The sequence below is a fragment of the Camelus bactrianus genome, chromosome 35, assembly GCF_048773025.1.
Source record: "Camelus bactrianus isolate YW-2024 breed Bactrian camel chromosome 35, ASM4877302v1, whole genome shotgun sequence".
NCBI lineage: Eukaryota > Metazoa > Chordata > Mammalia > Artiodactyla > Camelidae > Camelus > Camelus bactrianus.
In genome coordinates this window covers 10,356,837-10,373,900 of record NC_133573.1, presented here as the reverse complement: position 1 = coordinate 10,373,900, position 17,064 = coordinate 10,356,837, and the positions used below count along the sequence as shown (strand labels likewise).

General features: G+C 53.1%; 1 long non-coding RNA gene across 2 annotated transcripts in view; it reads right to left on the bottom strand.

The window, feature by feature from the left end:
• Positions 1-17,064, bottom strand: part of LOC123618168 (uncharacterized) — a 76,618-nt gene that overhangs the window by 24,395 nt on the left and 35,159 nt on the right. The gene's annotated exons all lie outside the window — the stretch shown is intronic.

Below are 17,064 nucleotides of genomic sequence, written 5' to 3'. Positions count from 1 at the left end.
TGTTATCAACACATCGGTGTTGGAGGTGAGAAAGGGGACGCTCAGGCTCTTGCAGTTCATTAGCAGGTGAGAGCCACCGCTCCGCTAGGGCTGGCTTTCCTAAAACACAGGGGCAATCAGCTCCTTTCCCAAAGCACGGAGGGCAGTGCCCTTCACAGTCAGACCCCAGCGTCCCTCGTCCCTGCGGCCTTCTCACCCCCACACCCACTCCACGAAGGCTCGCTGGGTCAGCCAGGCCCCCCCGGAGCTCACGTGTATTCACCCTTCCGTGCCTCTGCTCCTGACCGCCCTCTGCCAGGAACACTGACTCTCCCTCAATCTCACTTACCCCACGCAGCCCCCCCACCCATGCACATCCCTGGAATTTAGGACAATCCTGGTCCTCACTCAGAGCCCAGGGAAACATCACGTTCCGGATGCCTTGCGGCCGCCCGCCAGCCCCCCTGGAGGAAGAACCATGCTAGCGCGCGGCACGGTACTTGGTCTCGGTACGTCTTTATGAACTGTGTGCCCACCCTTCTCACGGCAGGGTTGTGCTCCCTGAGTGCAGATGCCAACATCCCTAACAGACTTTCAGTGACGCTTGAGAAGCTGTCACACTTTGTGTTTCTGCACCAAGTATTTCAATGCCATTTATAGAGCGCACTCTGCGTGCCAGACACTTTTTCCCCTTTTCTACTTGCTCGGAGCCTGGGGAGGCTGGGTGGTACCCAGGGCTGGAGGAGGGGGCGGACGGAGCTCAGCAGCTCTGAGTCCCTCCTGCTGCCAGTCCTATCCGGCTCCAGTGCCCCAAACATTCCAAGGTGAGAGGAAGTCTGGGATGCTCTCCAGGGAAAGAGAGGCGACACCATGGTGCAGAAATCTGTGACTGTTGGCAGAGCAGAGCCCAGAGCGAGCTGGTGCCTTTGTGCTTCCGCAAGTAAGGTCATCGGAGAGTGGAGGGAGATTGACGCTGCGGAGGAAGAAGTGGGCTCTCACATCCTGCGCTTGGCCCGAGGCCCCTGCAGGGGCTGGCCCTTCCAGGTCTTTTGCTTGAGAGCCGAATGAGTCATCTTTGGCTGGAGAAGAGCTTTGCAGTGGGGAAAATTTTGGCAAACGTTTACGCTCCTTTGCCACAGATGGAAGTCATATTTCCACAGATAGAGGACACTTGGGATGGGGAACGAGGATGAGGAGCAGAGCCTCGAAGTCCACGTGGCCACCTCCAGCGCTCCATCCCGGTACGCAGCCGGCCCCGCGCCTCGCTGTGCGGAGAGTCACCGTGACTGGGGCGCCGTCCTCATCCTCAAAGGGCCTGTAGGACCAAGGCGGAGGACGAGGCTGACGTGGGCCAGCCATCCGTCAGCCACGACAGCCAGGGAGTCCAGCGCCAAAGTAAACGGCTGTCCCTCTGGCTTGTGCAACACGGTGTCCCCCACTCTACGAAAGTCTACTTTACACCGCTCTGCTTTTATGAAAACCTACCTTGGTACCTGTTTCCCAGCCAGAAGAGGCCTGAAGCGGACTTTCGCTTTTATGCCGTCTCAGCCTAGGACAGGCTTCACTGGAATGCTCTGTTTTCAGACAGAGGGAGAAGCCTGTACCCTGAAAGGTGCACACCTGGGCCTAAGGTGCGCAAAGCCCCAGGGAGGCCTGGATCCCTTCACTGCATCTAATGTCCTGTCTGCCCAGCAGCCATGCCTGCCCTCTAGGCCAGATCACCAGGGCCACGCTGGACACAGTCCCACGGAAAAATCTGCCCTGCCCAGCGCACTACCCGGTGGATGGAGGCTGTGGTGGGCGGGGTGGGGGGGCACACAGGGACAGGGCGTCCATAGCAAATTCTGCAGCCCAGCAACCTGATGGGTCAGAACCTCCCGTGGGCACAGCTTGGCTTGTACCACTGATGCGATGGGATGGGCCGTGCGAGGAAAGTCATCAAATATTCTGATGGCCCTTCTGACTCTGCCATGAGGTCCTCAAACCCTCAATCATCGGTGTCTCCTGCGGGTCTGCAGGTGGGTGGGTTCTTGCAACCGTAAGCCCCACAGAGTCCTTGGCCCATGTGTGCCTCGTTGTGCACAACCACCGGTGGCTCCTCCAGGTCCGATTCTTGACGATCTCCCTCGCGTCCTCACCTCCACGCTGGTGTCCAGTCCTCCACTGCTTGTCCTTTGCTGCCCCAGCCCTTCCCAGCGTCATTGTCATTCCTGCCCTTTCTAAGATGATGGAAATCCTGCACTCAGAGAACAAGAGGGCAAGGTTTGGTTCTTACCTAGGTGAACAGGTCCCCAGAGCAAGGTTGAGAAAATCCCTGGGGCAAAGCCACATGGACACTGTTCTATGTTCTCAACCCAAGGGCAGTGCTCAGAGGTGAGGCTCTGGGCTGACAGAGGGGACCCCGGTTCATGGAACAGGTGGCGTATTTGCAAGTCGAACAGGGAAGTTTTCCCCGTCTGACAATTTTTCACTCTTACTGGTATCGGAGGCCAGCACTGTTCCCAGGGCGGGAGCAGCTGCTCCCAGGTTCTGTGCCAGGGCCTGGAAATTCCTTCCCAGCGGGACTCCTGGTGGCACTCACATCCTCGTCACCTCCCTCCTCCCATGCTGACTGACTCCGCAGCAGGGCGGTCCCACCACAGGAGAGGGAGCACAGATTGCCTTGACTGACTCACGTCCACACTGAGGCGAGTGGAATGCTGGAGCTGGGTTAATTCCAGGAACTCAGAAACAAATCCGAACTCCCTTTGTGGTATGCTCTTCCTGTAAGTTCTAGAAAGTTCTCAGGAGCATGGAGATGAAGGGACGATGTGCCAGCTGGCGCACGCCGTCCTTCGTCCTTTCCAGCCATGACCCTGAAGGACACAGGATGGACCCCTGGGGGAGGGCCCCCACGCTCATCCCTGCAGCAGTCCAGCAGCTTCTGGCTTACAGAGCTGCAGATGTTGGCACGATATGTAATTCCTGTGCTCACTCCCTCATGTCTTCTGTAAGCACGCGTAAGGCTGTCATGCTTTGGGTGGGACAGAGCACCCTCAGCCGGGGGTCGGCATCACTGGCAGATGGAACGGGACAGAAGCTAGGACTGGATGCGTTAGGAAGAAGAGCTCAGAGGTGGAGGCTGGTGCTGAGAGGCAGCGCGATGGCCCGAGTCATGGCCGGGCAGGTGGCGAGCTCAGCACAAGGGCACGCATCAGCTGGGTTCCTCGCCTCCTGACTGAGCACAATTCGATCTTCATAACAAGACTGTGAGGTCAGTGCTATGCTTATCGTTTTGAAGATGAAGTTGCCGACGCTTTGAAAGGTTAACTTTCCCAAGGCCACATTCAGGACTTTAAGTGATGGAGCGAGGATCTGAACCAGGTGTTCTGGGCCCAGAGCTTTAAATGACAGTACCCCTGAGTGTGTAGTTAGGTAGATGTCAGTGATGCATGACATCTGTCTATCTGTCTAATCTATCTTGTCTTGTCTTTTCTGTCCATCCATTCACTACCCTCCCATCTATCTGTTGTAGGATGGGCTGTGCGTGGCCATCGGAATCAAGAGGGCAGGGAAATGACATTGAGTCTTTTCCATTCATGGCAGGACCCAACTATTGCCAATGAGGAAGGGAATTTGCAAGAACATGGCAGTGTATCAGGACACAGGCTTGAGACTAGGCTCCAGTCCAGTGGGAATAATAAGAAATGACAGGAGGGGAGTGAAGTGAACCCTGGTGGTGAAAATGCATTTGAATGGCCTGAACTGGCAGGCAGATGGAAAAGCACAGCCTGGCACCTACTGGCAAGGCTGATTCCGAGAATTTAACTGTTCACATACTTGGGGCCCGATAAGTCCGAATGGACACTAGACTTAGTCTTGAAGCAAGGTCCTGGTGAGCCTTGCTAACCAGGTGAGTCGGACGCTAGCCCTTCAGCTGCTGGACAGTGAGCATCCGGGGGCAGGTGGGGGTGTTGGGGCAGAGGGTCAGTGCCGCTCCTAGCCCTGCCCCAGGCTCTGCCCTGTGGCCATAGGTCCTGACATTTGCTGTGTCCCCGCAGCCATGCCTGTGTCCTGCATAACACCAGCTCCGTGGGAGGCAGCACCTCTTGAGTTCTGCCAGCCCCAGTGAGACCGAGCCAGGCCTTCCATCGCCTGGCAAGACTGAGGGGGACGAGGGCAGAGGCGGGCTTCTGGGAGGAAGGCAGGCACACGGTTGTCCCCAGGACCTGGGGAAGGAGTGGGGAAGGAGTGGGGAAGGAAGGCCAGGCAAAGGCAGGGTCACCTGTCTTAATTGCCTTAAAATTTTGTCTCCAGCATTTATTAGAGGGTCACATTCGCACAGGAAACCGAGTTTCCTAGTTCTGAGATCAGTAGCTACTTGGATGTGCACTTGGCAGTGCTTGTGAGAGTAGAAATAATGCCCAGCTGCCCTAACAGGACCAATGTCCAGGAATATACACCAGTGTCCACCAATATACACCAGTGTCCACCAATATACATCAATGTCCACCAATATACATCAATATACACCAGTGTCCACCAATATACACCAATGTCCACCAATATACACCAATGTCCACCAATATACACCAATGTCTAGGCTTAAGGAGTCAGACGTCCTCTCTCTCCTGTGTCATGGTCCCAGATAACATGGGGGCTTCACTGTGTTGGGGACCTGGGTGCCATACCTCATGTTTTGGTCTCATCCGCATCACCCATGATGGTTCCCCTCCTGGTCTGCACACCTGCTGTCAGGAGGGAGGAGGAGGGCGGGGAGGTTGTGACCCGTAGGTGAACACATCACCTCCGTGATGTCCCATTAACCGGAGCTTGGTCGTGTGACCGCGCCTAGCTGCAGGAGGCTGGGATATGTATCCTTTATTCTACGCTGGTCCACCCAGCTAAAACCTGGGCATTCTATTAAGAGGGAGATTTGTGGGGATCATCGGTAGTCTTTGTCATAGTCCCCATTTTGGCCAAATAACCACATGACTTCTCTGCTCACAGACAACACCCAGCCCTTCCCCAAGAGACCACCCTGAAGTCCCAGTCACTGTCCCCATGTCGGGGATCTCTGGGTGATTCCTGCCACACTGCCAAATCCACGGAGGCTCCTCCACACAGTGAAAGGAGTCATCTCTCCTCACACTCAACACGCAATGTCCGATGGGCGAGCTGAGTGACAGTCAGCAGGAAGCACTCCCATTCTGAGAAGGGAGAGCTGGAAACACACAGTGGTCGTCGGTCCATATCAGTGACCAGACTCCACCAGGTGGAAGGAGCTTTGAACCCCTGCCCTGGCCGAGCAGTCATTTCCTTGGTGGGCGCCTGGGTACCCTCCGGGGAGAAGGAGCTTGAGCCTCTGACAAATTCACAGGGCAGAGCATCAAACCAGCTTTGAAGTTTTACCTGTGAGTAAGAAAGTGTTATTTCAGGGCCCTTTGACAGCAGAGAAACACCCCCCCGCCAAGCAATACGGTGCTTTTGAAGTTTTTTTGACAACATGGAGGACCAGAGAGATGAATTCCTAGCATTCTTGTTACCAGGCCTTTCTGATTTTACGGGAGAGAACCCACAGCATGCAAGCCCAGGGGCGAGCGGGATGGAGTGGCCCACAGACCCACACTCTGGGAGGGCACAGTCGGATCTTGGCCTCGGAATGATGGAATTGGAGCGGACGGTCTCTGATGTCCTGGGTGTTCTGACCCCCGTCTCTGCAGCTCCGCATGTGTCTCCATCCTCTTTTCCTTCCACAGACATACTGCTTCTAATTGGTGGCAAACATGGTCACTGGTGGCTGCCAGATTCTCCCGCAAGGCACAGAGGGTGTCTTGTCTTAGTTCAAAGTCAGAAGTTCCCAGGGCAGCTGGGTCACGTGCAGCGAGCACTCCGACCCACATCCCCAGCAGCAGCAGTGGCGCCGGGTGGCGTGGGAAGAACAGCTCCCAGAAGAAGCAGGGGAGGAGGCTGAGCAAACACGGGGCAGGTGCCTGGTGCAGACCTGGGGGGGCCATGGAGGACTGAAGTCAAGCCTCTGATTCCCCATCCAGTGTACATCCCATGTTCCACCTTTTCTTTTTTTCCTGTTTTTTTTTTTTTTTTTTTGAGGGAGGCAGTAATTTGTTTTTTATTTATTATCATGGGGGAACTGGGGATTGAACCCGGGACCTTGAGCACGTGCAGCTCTGCCACTGGGCTACACCCACCCCGCATCTTGTCTTCTGCTGTTTGGCTCTGTTGAATTTTATTTCCCTGTTGGTGATAGGTGACCTGGTCGGTGGTGGTTGGGTTTTGAGGCGTCACATCGCAAGTTCAGCAAGGATACACCAATGTCAGGCTGTAATCCTTCTCGTCTCGTGATCCAGTGAGCACTAACGGGAAAAGGCATCAATGTGCTTACTTTCCTCACAGAATAATCCTCTGGCAGCCTGAGCATCACTGATTGAGAGTCAGCCCTAATGAAGCTGGCTTGGAAAAGCTTTCTTGGTCTCCAAGGACGTTATTCTAACTGTGGGGAGGAAATTGTGTGTGCGTGTTAAAGCAGCTTTAATATCTTTACAGAAATGCACACTTTCCAACCTCCTTGCTGGGCCTGACTCACAGGGACACAATCCAAAGACTGAGGACCCTCTCTGACCATCTGCCAGTACCTTCACGGCCAAGGGCTGCTGGCCCGTCCCCCCGCCGCCGAGCCCCCTCCTCTTCCCCAGCGTGGAAGGATTCGGTGGGTTGATTCAAGCGTCCAGGAGACTAACGAGGAAAGAAGTCATAAAACTGCAGACAGAGGGAAGGAAGCTAGCGGACAATAAACATGGCGGGAAGGGTCCCAGCCCATCTGCAACCCATTAGAACGTTGGGCACCCTTCTCCAGGATGGTTTTCCGGTGTTGTTTTCAGCTTCTGTGCTCATCGGGAAGAGCCCACTTGGGAACAAGGATAGGGAGCCCGAGGAAACGAACCCCTTTGAGGCACGACAGTCCCTGGGAGTTTCTTTGAAGGGTCTTGTTGGCATTGGTAGTAAAGTGACAAGTGAGAACGACCCACTGTTCATGTGGACCTGCCCCTAAACCAGCTTCCACAAAACCGATTTTCAAAAGACACAGTGTGTTTAAAATTCAAACCAGAGCCTTCAGATGAACTAGTGAAATACGCTTGTGTTTTTCACGGGAACTGCTCTAATTCTTGTCCTGCCGATAAACCCAAAGTGCTAAATACACGTTTCAGTTAACAGCACGGGCAAATGTCTTTAAACCTTTTCTTGTGCAGAGGTTACCTGCATTTTGACTTGTTGATCCTGGTCTAAAAGGAAGGCGTTAAATATGCCAGCTGGGAATAGTTCCATGAATTTGACCCAAGCTTCATAACTATTTATAGAATTCAGCTAGAATAATTAAGAAATATTGGATGAAGGAAACTGGATCTAGGAAGTTTTAATAATATGGTCTAAACTTTCCAAAAATTCTTTTGAAGTGAAAAAAAAATGATTTCCATTTTGAAAAAAGTTAAATTTGGGGAAAAGATTAACAAGCAAATTGCTCTTAAGAGGGATGTGAAAAGACAAATATTGTGTTCCTGTTTAAATGTATTTTAAGATGTGTCTTCTGGGAGGAAAAGGGATGCGTGCGGTCATTTTAAAAATAAAAAGATTTGGGAATGTCTTTGAGACCGGCCAAGTTTGATACAGGAAGCCTCTGTGTGTGTGTGTGTGTGTGTGTGTGTGTGTGTGTATGTGTGTTAGTGTGTCTGTGTGTGTTACTGTGTCTATATGAGTATGTCTGTGTGTGTCTGTGTTAGTGTGCCTGTGTGTGGGTCTGTGTGTCTGTGTGTGTCCCTTCCCGGGGGACCCCATCCTGCCCCAGGCTGGGGCACCCCTGGGGGAGGGCTCAGACCCTGGGGTCTGACTCTGCCCGGATCGTGGACGTTCTTCACGAGGAGTGTGTGCTTCCTGCTGTGGGCAACTCCCTCAGCCCTGGGGATCCCAGGTCCTTGCCGGGGAAGTGGGGGCCCCAGGATGGCCGAGTGATACACACGGAGCCGTGTCGGGTGTTCGGCCATGACGCGTTCTCCGTGAGTGTTGCGGTTACCGTGACCACGCCAGTCACCACGGCTTAGGGTCTCCTCGGGTCTGGGCTCCGCTGGTCCTCTGCTGGGAAGGCTTCCCGTCCCCCACCAGGTCCAGCCGGCCGCCGCTCCCGCTGCCCGTGGGGGCTTTAGAGGGGTGGCATCGCAGTCGCTTTTCATCCTAGCTTCTGCATCCAACTCGGCTTGACTAGGAACAGGCTCCCCTCCTGCCACCTGTCAGGGGAGCGCCTCTGCCAGAGAAAAGGGTCTGCCCCCTGCCCCCGGGTGCACTGGCCGTCAGATGTTCCCCATCTTCCTCACCTGCAGGGCTTCAGGCCGGACCCGCTGAGGACCAGCAGAGCCAAGGCCAGCAGCCCTGGGCTCTGTGCCCTGTGTGCTGCTTGCCCGGGTCCCCTTGTAGGATGTGAGCTGCAGCGCGTGGCCTGGTTCTCCACCTGGGCCATCGCCCACGGTCTTTGCGTGGACTCTGGACGTCTTGCCTGGACTTGAATTTCTGAGAGGTCTCAGGACACGTTGCTGTCTGGCTCTCCTTTCTCCTTTGCGGGTTCTTTCCCAGCCCTTCCCGGCTCAGAGAGAGCGAGTTGGAGCCAGTCGGGGAGAGGGAGGAGGGTCACGTGCAGAGCGAGCTTTGCAGCCACCAGACCTGAGCTGGAATTCTAGTTCAGCCACTTTCTTGTCGCGGGGCACCCGGTGGGCTACTCCACCCCTCTGAGCGGCTGTTTCATAGGGAAAGTCCCCCAAACCCCGCTCCTGCTACAGGGGTCATAGGGCCCTTTGAGTGTGTGGGCAACACACCCGTGCCTCTCCATCAGGGGAAATTGGTCAGTAATTCACAGGGTGTCGGAGCAGGCCCCAATCTGCAACCCAATAGTGAAAAGAGAAGCAATTTGTCCAAACTAAATCAAGATGCCCATTAAACCAAAATAGCCACTTGCTGTTTGGATGGAAAATGCCACCGTCTCCTACATGTCCCATTCAGGAAAAGGGTCTGTGTCCTGTGTCTCCATAAAGCCAGCCTAAGGCTGTGGCCCAGGGATCTGGGTTGAGCGACATGGCCATCAGTGTGGTGACCACTAGAGAGTGTGGTCAGGCCTCGTGGACACCCCATGAGCCACGGAGCCCAGGAAGAGCAGAGGGACACTAATGCCAAGTGTTGGGAAGGTGTCAGACACACCTGACTCGCCTTTCCTTTTGAGTTCTTTTTTGACAACTGTATCTTGTTTCCTGGTGTTGCAGAAAATTGTGTCACAGCTCAGTGTTACAGCTCAGTTGTGATAAAAACCTGGATCTGGGCAAAGCAGCACTCAGAGAGTTGGAAAACTCAGGTTTTATATGCCAGCAGGCCCAGAGGAGTTAACATTCCAAGCAGTAGACCCGTCTGTAGGTTTACACAGGCTTTTATAGGCTTCCAGTTTACACTTTGCAACATCATATGCAAATAAGGTATAACAAAAGTTGACTAATTAGGAACAAGCTTTGTAGAAATGGACCAATCAGGAATGAAGGAAATAACCAATCAGAATGAGCTCAGGGAACCAACAGAATTATAGGGGTAAGTTCCACTTTCCTAGAAGTAAGCCATTTCAGAGGCAAAAAGTGGGATAGAGCCTCTGGGGCAGGGAACCAGGTGGTGCTGGGAGATAGTAATGGCCCTGCCTGGGGGCCCTGCCGGTCTTTTTATGGGGCTTCCCACCTCACTGGAACTTCCTTACAGGCTGTAAGTGGTTCAGTGGCTCTCAGTTGAACATTTTATTCAATAAGATTACTTGTATCAGAGTGGTTGAATTGTGGTGTACCCAAACCTCCATCACTTTAGCAGACATTCAGAAAGAAGATCATGATTTCCAGCTTCACCTCCTAGCTGTTTCCCCAAATGACGACAGAGCATCGTTAGAGGGACAGAGCCCCAGGCCCACGCCAAGCTAATCTGGCCACATCATTAACGGCAGACCACATGTCTTTTTTGGGGGGCCCTGTGCCTTTTTTCTGCCTCTGTTTTCCTAGAAAGAGGAGTTAGATTATATAGTGCAGGGGATTAGAAGAACCCCATTCAGTCAAGCATCTAATACTGAGTTATTACCCGAGCCTGATTCTTAGAAATAGACATTGATCCTGCCCACGAGCGTGGCACTGGAAGAAACCGTGGTTTTCTTTTCAGAGGGGAGCAGGCAGTGTTTCCAGGCCCCCACGCTGTGGTGGCAGAGAGGTGGCACTGCCACTAAGCTCCAGGCTGCACCCCTGGAGAGCCTACCACCCAGCCCTAAGAGATGAAAGATGACATCTCGAAGCATAGTTCTCATGATAATCTCTTTCAAAATTAACACAGATAAAGGTCTCCAAAAGTGATCAAGACAACTTCTGACAGAGATGGATGTAACCAACACCCTGTTAAGTATATCCATTAATCACTATTTTTAGAATTTTTTATGAGCAAATTTTTTTTCTTTACTATTTCACTTTTCGTTTGCTGTTGACCAAAGCTGCTTGGTTCAGTATTTAAAAGCAAGGCTAGATGCCATTAACTCCCTCTCCCCCATGGATCTAGCCGAGAGAGCCAAGGGAACTCAGCACATCCCAGCACACGGTCCAGAGAAGCCTGCTATCTCCACACTGGTCGCATCAGCCTCTGTCCCTCCCCAGGATCATTCAAAGGCATTTAATAGGCAGCCACCTGTGCACGGTGCTTCATATGACACAGCCCCATAGGAGGCAGAGAAGCTTTGCTTTCTGGGAAGGTGTGCTTGGTTCTTACCACGTTTGAAAACCCAGCAGAAGGTGAGGCTTCTACTCCACCGGGGAGGTAGATGGCGGTAAGGCTAGTGTTGCCAGATCGTGACGCACAGGAATATTCTGTTTGTTTTCCCCCATTTGTGTTCTTGTCAAGCTAAGTAGATGAGCTGTATCTTGGCTCAGGAAGTGAGGAAGTAAAATATGTGTGTGTGTGTGTGTGTGTGTGTATGTGCACACATGCTGCATACCTGGGGGTCCCCGAGAACACGTACATAATGTGCTTCCTACTTCTCGGCTCTGAAAAGGTAGAAGGTAACAGCCATTCTCCCAACTTGCTTCTGGAGATCCCAAGCAACACATGGTGTGACTGCATATCTGCAGGGAAGGTCCCTGAATCCGAGAGATGGCTCCCATTATGATGGGTTAGAAGTGCCCTTGAGCTGTCACATTTTCTCCTTGCTTGGCAGGCATGTTCTCTCACTGCCCCCTTTAAACTTCGGGCTGCAATAATTCTGGACCTCACAGGAAGTCCCCTGAAGCTCCCAGCCAGCTCGGAGCTCCTCCTCCACACGCAGGTCATCTCAGCCTCCTCTGGGCACTGGTGCCTTGGAAAGACTGTCAGAGCTGCCTGCTGCCCGGGCCCCCGGCCGCACTGTGCCCTCTGAAAGCTCTATGCCCGTGACCAGCCCCTCACCCACCCGTGCTCACAGAAAGGCTGCAACACCCAGTGTTTTCTTCCCTGGTGACTACGCCTTGCTGTACTGAGCCTTCCTCCCTCGCGTCCAGGCTGCGATCCCTTTGGACTACAGCTGCCTTGTCTTTGTGGAGTATCTTTTGCTGTGGGGTCTTCCTGAGGGGCACGTCCCATTATTTCATGGAGTATCACGCCAGGCTGCGGGTGGCAGCCGAACACCAGTCCATTCTGAAGGCCCTGGGAGCCTCCCAGGGCCCCGGATCATCATTTACATCCCATCGTGTGCCTTGGCTGTGAGGAAGGACCGGGCAACGCAAGGCCAGAGGAGGACGTCCAGGGGCAACTCAAATGACGTGATTTTAAGAGAATAATTCTCTTTCTCTGTGATATCAAAGTGACTTTAGGACCATGGTGTCCAAAACGTAGCCGTGGGTTCTGGTCCAAGACGGCGGCACAGGAAGTCCTGATCTCCCCTCCTTCCATGCACACGGACTCTGCAGCTGCACACGGAACAGCTTCCTCCTAAGGAGATCCGGAAGCTGCTGAGGGGCTCTTATGTGTCGGGCAAATGAGCAATAAAGCCCACATCTAAGTGGGGAGGAAAGGCCAAGACACGCTCTCACCACCCACCACCCCTTTCCTGGCCTGGCAACACAGAGTCAGGAGTAAACTCCCAACCCCCAGCTTCTCCCCGAGGAGTGAAGGGCTCGGACCCAAATCCAATTTCGCCACCTTTAAGACTTCTGCCTGAAGGATGGGCCTCCAACACACTTAGCTGTGAAAGCCAATGGGGCTTGTGTTCCAGAGACCCTCCCCGTCCCCCAAGACTACAGCAAACAAAGAAATGGTTCTTGACAGGCTTGCAAGGCCATGCCGCACTGTCCTTTCAGGAGTCAGTGCAGAGGGAGCAGAGAGAAACCGCCACCTCCCAGTCTCTCCCTGAAAAAGGCCTATTTGCATAGCTTAAAAGCTGCAGCCTGAGGGTCAGGGTCTTATTTTATCAAACTTCTAGGGGCCACCGGATCCCCCAGGGAGGCCAGTGGGATCCGTCTTCCTGTTTCTCTCTGCCCAGCTCCAGGTTGCCAATATGTCACTGAAAGGAGCTTGTGAACACAAGAATAATAAAAAACTAGGCTTAATGAAATGCAGACAGGTAATTTACCTGATAAAGAGTTCAAAATAACAGTTATAAAGATGATCACTGAGGATGGAACAATGCATGAACAAAGCGAGACTTTCAACAAAGAGTGGAAATGTAAGAAAGTATCAAAGAGAAATCACAGAGCTGAAGAATTCAATAACTGAACTGAGAATTCAACAGCGGGGTTCAACAGTGGACTACATCAAACAGAAGAACGAATCAGTGAACTCAAAGACAGGGCAGTGGAATTCACCCAATCAGAGCAGCAAGAAGAAAAAAGAATGAAAAAGAGTGAACATAGCGTTAGGGACTCAGGGGACACCATCTGTGGAGCAATATTTGCATCATACGGGTCCCAGAAGGAGAAGAGTGAGAAGGCGTCAGAAAACTTATTTGAAGAAATAATGGCTAAAAACATCCCTAACTTGGGGAAAGGAAGAGACATCCAGATCTGCAAAGCCCAGAGAATTCAAAATAAGATGAACCCATAGCCCCAAAATGAGACACATTATAATTGAACGGCCAAAAGTTAAAGACATGGATAGAATCTTAAAAGCAGCAAGAGAAAAACAACTGTTGTGTACAAGGGAACTCCCTAAGATGATCAGCAGAAGCTTCTCAGGCCAGAAGGAAGTGGCATGATATATTCAAAGTCCTGAAAGACAGAAACTGCCGGCCAAGAGTACTCCACCTGGCAAAACTGTTCTTCAAAACTGAAAGAAAAATAAGGAGCTTCCAGACAGATAAGCGGGGTGAGTTTATCAGCCCTAGACCAACCTTGTAAGAAAATTTAAACGAATTTTTCCAAGTTGAAATAAAAGGATGCTAATTCATTACAGGAAAACATATGAGAGTATGAATCTCACCAGTAAAGGTAAATATATAGTCAAATTCAGAATTCTCTAATGCTGCATGAATACCTCGTAATAGCCTACAGTGACAAAGACCGTGGAGAGGAATACTGTCCCACATCCGCAAGCTGCTCAGAGAGGCGATCCCGGCAACGTACACGCGTATCAAAACAGGCTGCAGGTCTTAAACCTGTGCCATGTTGTATGCCCATTATAGCTCAGCACAACAGCCAACTGGAAAGACACTCAGACGAACGGACGGAAGACTGCCCTGTGGCTTCGTTCTGGCTCTGCTCTTTTCAGATCAGGGTTACCCATCTGGGGAAGGGCCTTGGCTGCTTCTCTGCCCGTGGGCTCCGTCTCATATTTCCTGTTACCTGATCCCCCTCCCCGTACCCCCAGCACAGCCTCCAGTCCCCGATTCCAAATCCCGGCACCACAGAGTGCAGCAGAGCCCCAGTGCTGGGTTGTTTATTGACAAAAACTCTCAAAGGTTGCCGCGCTTACCAATTATTAGCATATTAGCTAGGCTGGCCCTGATCCTTTGTGATCCTTCTGGAAGTCGAACCTCCCCGGGCACTTTACAGCATTGGGCTGGCAGGACTGAGCTCACGTATGGGTTAAGAGGGCAACAGAACGGGGCCGAGTGATTGCCCTTGCCCGTGAGGGGCACGCGGGGGCCGTGTGGGGGCTGAGTGATCACCCCCGCCCGCGAGGGGCACCCGGGGGGCCATGCTCAGTCACCACGTTAGATGCTCCTTTGCTCTAAGGCACTGACTCTGCTGAAGTGCAGGTGGACTAGCGGAGCGGGCAAGTGGACAGCCAGGTACCTGCACAGTTGGCCCCCGCCCTTCCCAGCTCAGTGTCAGCTGTCTGCAAGCACAGGCTACCAGCCACGAAAGGAGCGCAAGAGGCGTGGAGTGAGACCCCCTCCCCGGGGTGTGAACTTCCCCTAAACCTCCTCCTTCTTTCCTCTGTCGGAGTGGATCACACAGGGAGCGACATCGCTCGTTGAAAGGTCCTCCTTTCTGGAGTCCCGCTCCTCTCTCCTGGTGCTGAGCCCGTGACCCCCGCCTCTTCTCTCCTCCAGCCCGGTCACCCCTTGTTCTCACGCTGTGCTCTGGCCCCGGCGTGTCTCTCTCTGGTGCGTTCAGGAGCGCACCCTCGGCGCCCTAGGAAGCCCGCAGAGGAGGGGGCGCCGCGCTCGTGATCTCTGAGAGCCATGTTTGCACTGACTTTCCAGGAGCCACATCATATTTTCATTTCTTTTCAGTTAAAATCAACTAAAGCTTCGACATCTCTTCCTGGTGAGCTGTCAAGTCACTCCTCTCCCTTCCCGCGGGAGAGTGGGTGCTGGCCCTGACCGCGGGGTTTTACATTTATCTCAGGTACCTTTATCTTGCTTAATGTTGAGCAAGTGACAGATTTTTTCGGAATCCACTTTCCCATCTCCCAGATGATAGCGATGCTACCTCTGCTGTCCACCACTCCTTCCTGCTGTGTGAATAAAGAGGTGACGCGCGTGAGGGAGGCAGGGCGCCTGCTCTAGTGCCAGCTCCAGGCCCTCGGTGGTGGCTTCCTGAAGGGCTGTCTTGAAATGATTTCTGAGGACCTAGCTGGAAAGAGAACTGTGATCAGTTGGTGATGTCTGCCATGGCGTGTGTCTGTGTGTGTGTCTGTGTGTTGGTGTGTGTACACACTACATTGTTCTTGACACAGATTTGTCATACTATACCCACGCAGGAAATATTATTAATTCATTAATATTTGAACACACATTAATCATCCCACTTGCATTAGAGTCAGGTGCACTGCGATGAGAGCGGAGCACAGCACATGACGTGGAGGCCCCAGGGCACTGCAGGCACGAGCCGGGCTGAGGGAGGGGAGGGGAAGCCATGACCTGACGCAGGTACTAGTGCGTGGGTCAGCATAGGCTCTTGCAAGGACTTCAGGGAGAGGTTGCAAACTCTGATGCCCACAGGGTTCGCATTGAGGGGGTGACCCAGGCAGTTTGTATGGGGCGCTGGGGAGTGGGGTGAACTGAGGAGCAGATGTTCCATCCAGAGGGAGCAGGCTGGTCCCCACTTCCCGCGTTTACCATCACACGTGACTCTAGGCTCAGTGTTGCCAGAAAGCTCTCCTTTTAGAGAAGCTGAAAATCTGGCATTTTCTGTAAAATATTCCATTTTAAAATGTTGACTCAATTAAAAAAATAACTGTGGATTCAACAGAACACATCTGTGGGCCAGATCTAGCTTCTAACTGCCAATTTGGAACCTCTGTTCTAGATGGCACTAGAAAAGGAAAAATTAACTCTTATTAGCAAATGCTTATGCATGTGCAATGGCATCTCATTCATTCAGGCCGACAGATAATTACTGCCCACCGAAAGCTCGGGGTGAGCAGATGCGGTTTTGGATGAGAGGCATCTTAGGTTGAGAAGTGATAACTCTGAGACACAACTGATTGTAATTAAGATGAAAAGCAGTGAGTGTCACGAGAGAAGTGCAGTAAGAGTGCTGAGAGGGATCTGGGGCTGGGGGCTTCTAGGAGCGGAGTTGGTACTGGCAGGGACGGCACTGGAGGTGGGCCGCACGGGATGGAGGGATTTCCTGGGAGGAAACACACACGATGGACAGCAGCTGGGTGAGAAACACGGGTTTAATCCATTGAAGGGAGGCCCCCTGCTTTGCTTGGGCCTTGGCGAGAGCAGGTAGAGGGACTGTGAACTGGAGAGGCAGGCTGTAAAATGTGATGGAGAGCTTTGGAGGAGCATCCAAGAAGTGTGTACTTGACGCATCAGGCAACGGAGAGGCCCTGGAGCTTTTAAGTCAGAAAAGCATGGGTGGAGCTGGACCTCAGGCCAAAATGTACAGCCTGTTGAAGAGGCCGAACGGAAGAAGCCCGGCTGGGGAGCTGTACCGTATGATGGGACCAGGAGAGGAGTGAACCCGCTCTCCCTGTTTGGGGAAATGGGGGAACTGGAAGGTGGGGAGGGCATCAGGGCAGGGTTCAGTGGGGTGATCTTGAGTTTAAGATGTTAACATCAGTTTATGACGGTACAGAGCAGAGCGCCCAGGTACGCGTGGGGCTGTGGGGTGAGGCACAGAACTCACTGTCCCACATGGAGAGGGAGGGACAAGGAGAGAAGAGAGAGACAGAGAGACAAGAGACAGAGGGAGCTGGAGACTTGGGGAAGCAGCTGCGGGAGATGAGGTTTGGCCATGGAAGCGATGAAAGCGAGAGGGTAAGGGGCTGGGGTCAGGGGACAGTTGGGGGAGCAAAGCTGTGTGGGGGCTGGACCTGCTCAGTGGGTGCGGGCAAGAGGAAGAGGGTCCAGGAAATGAACTGTCTAGGATGGAAGAGGGGAGCCGGCAGAAAACCAGAACCAAGAAGCCAGTGAAAACTCATGGGAGAGACGTTGAGTGGCTGCTGCTGGCCCGGCAGGGAGTCTGGAAGGCGAGCGCTACAATTCGGCTTTCACACACCCCTTTACTGAGCTGTTCTCAGCCAGACCTCCAGGACCACCTGCGCCCTCAAGCCTGACGGCTGTGACCTACCCTCCGTCTCTCAGGGGCACTGGGCACTGCCCACCTCTTCTCT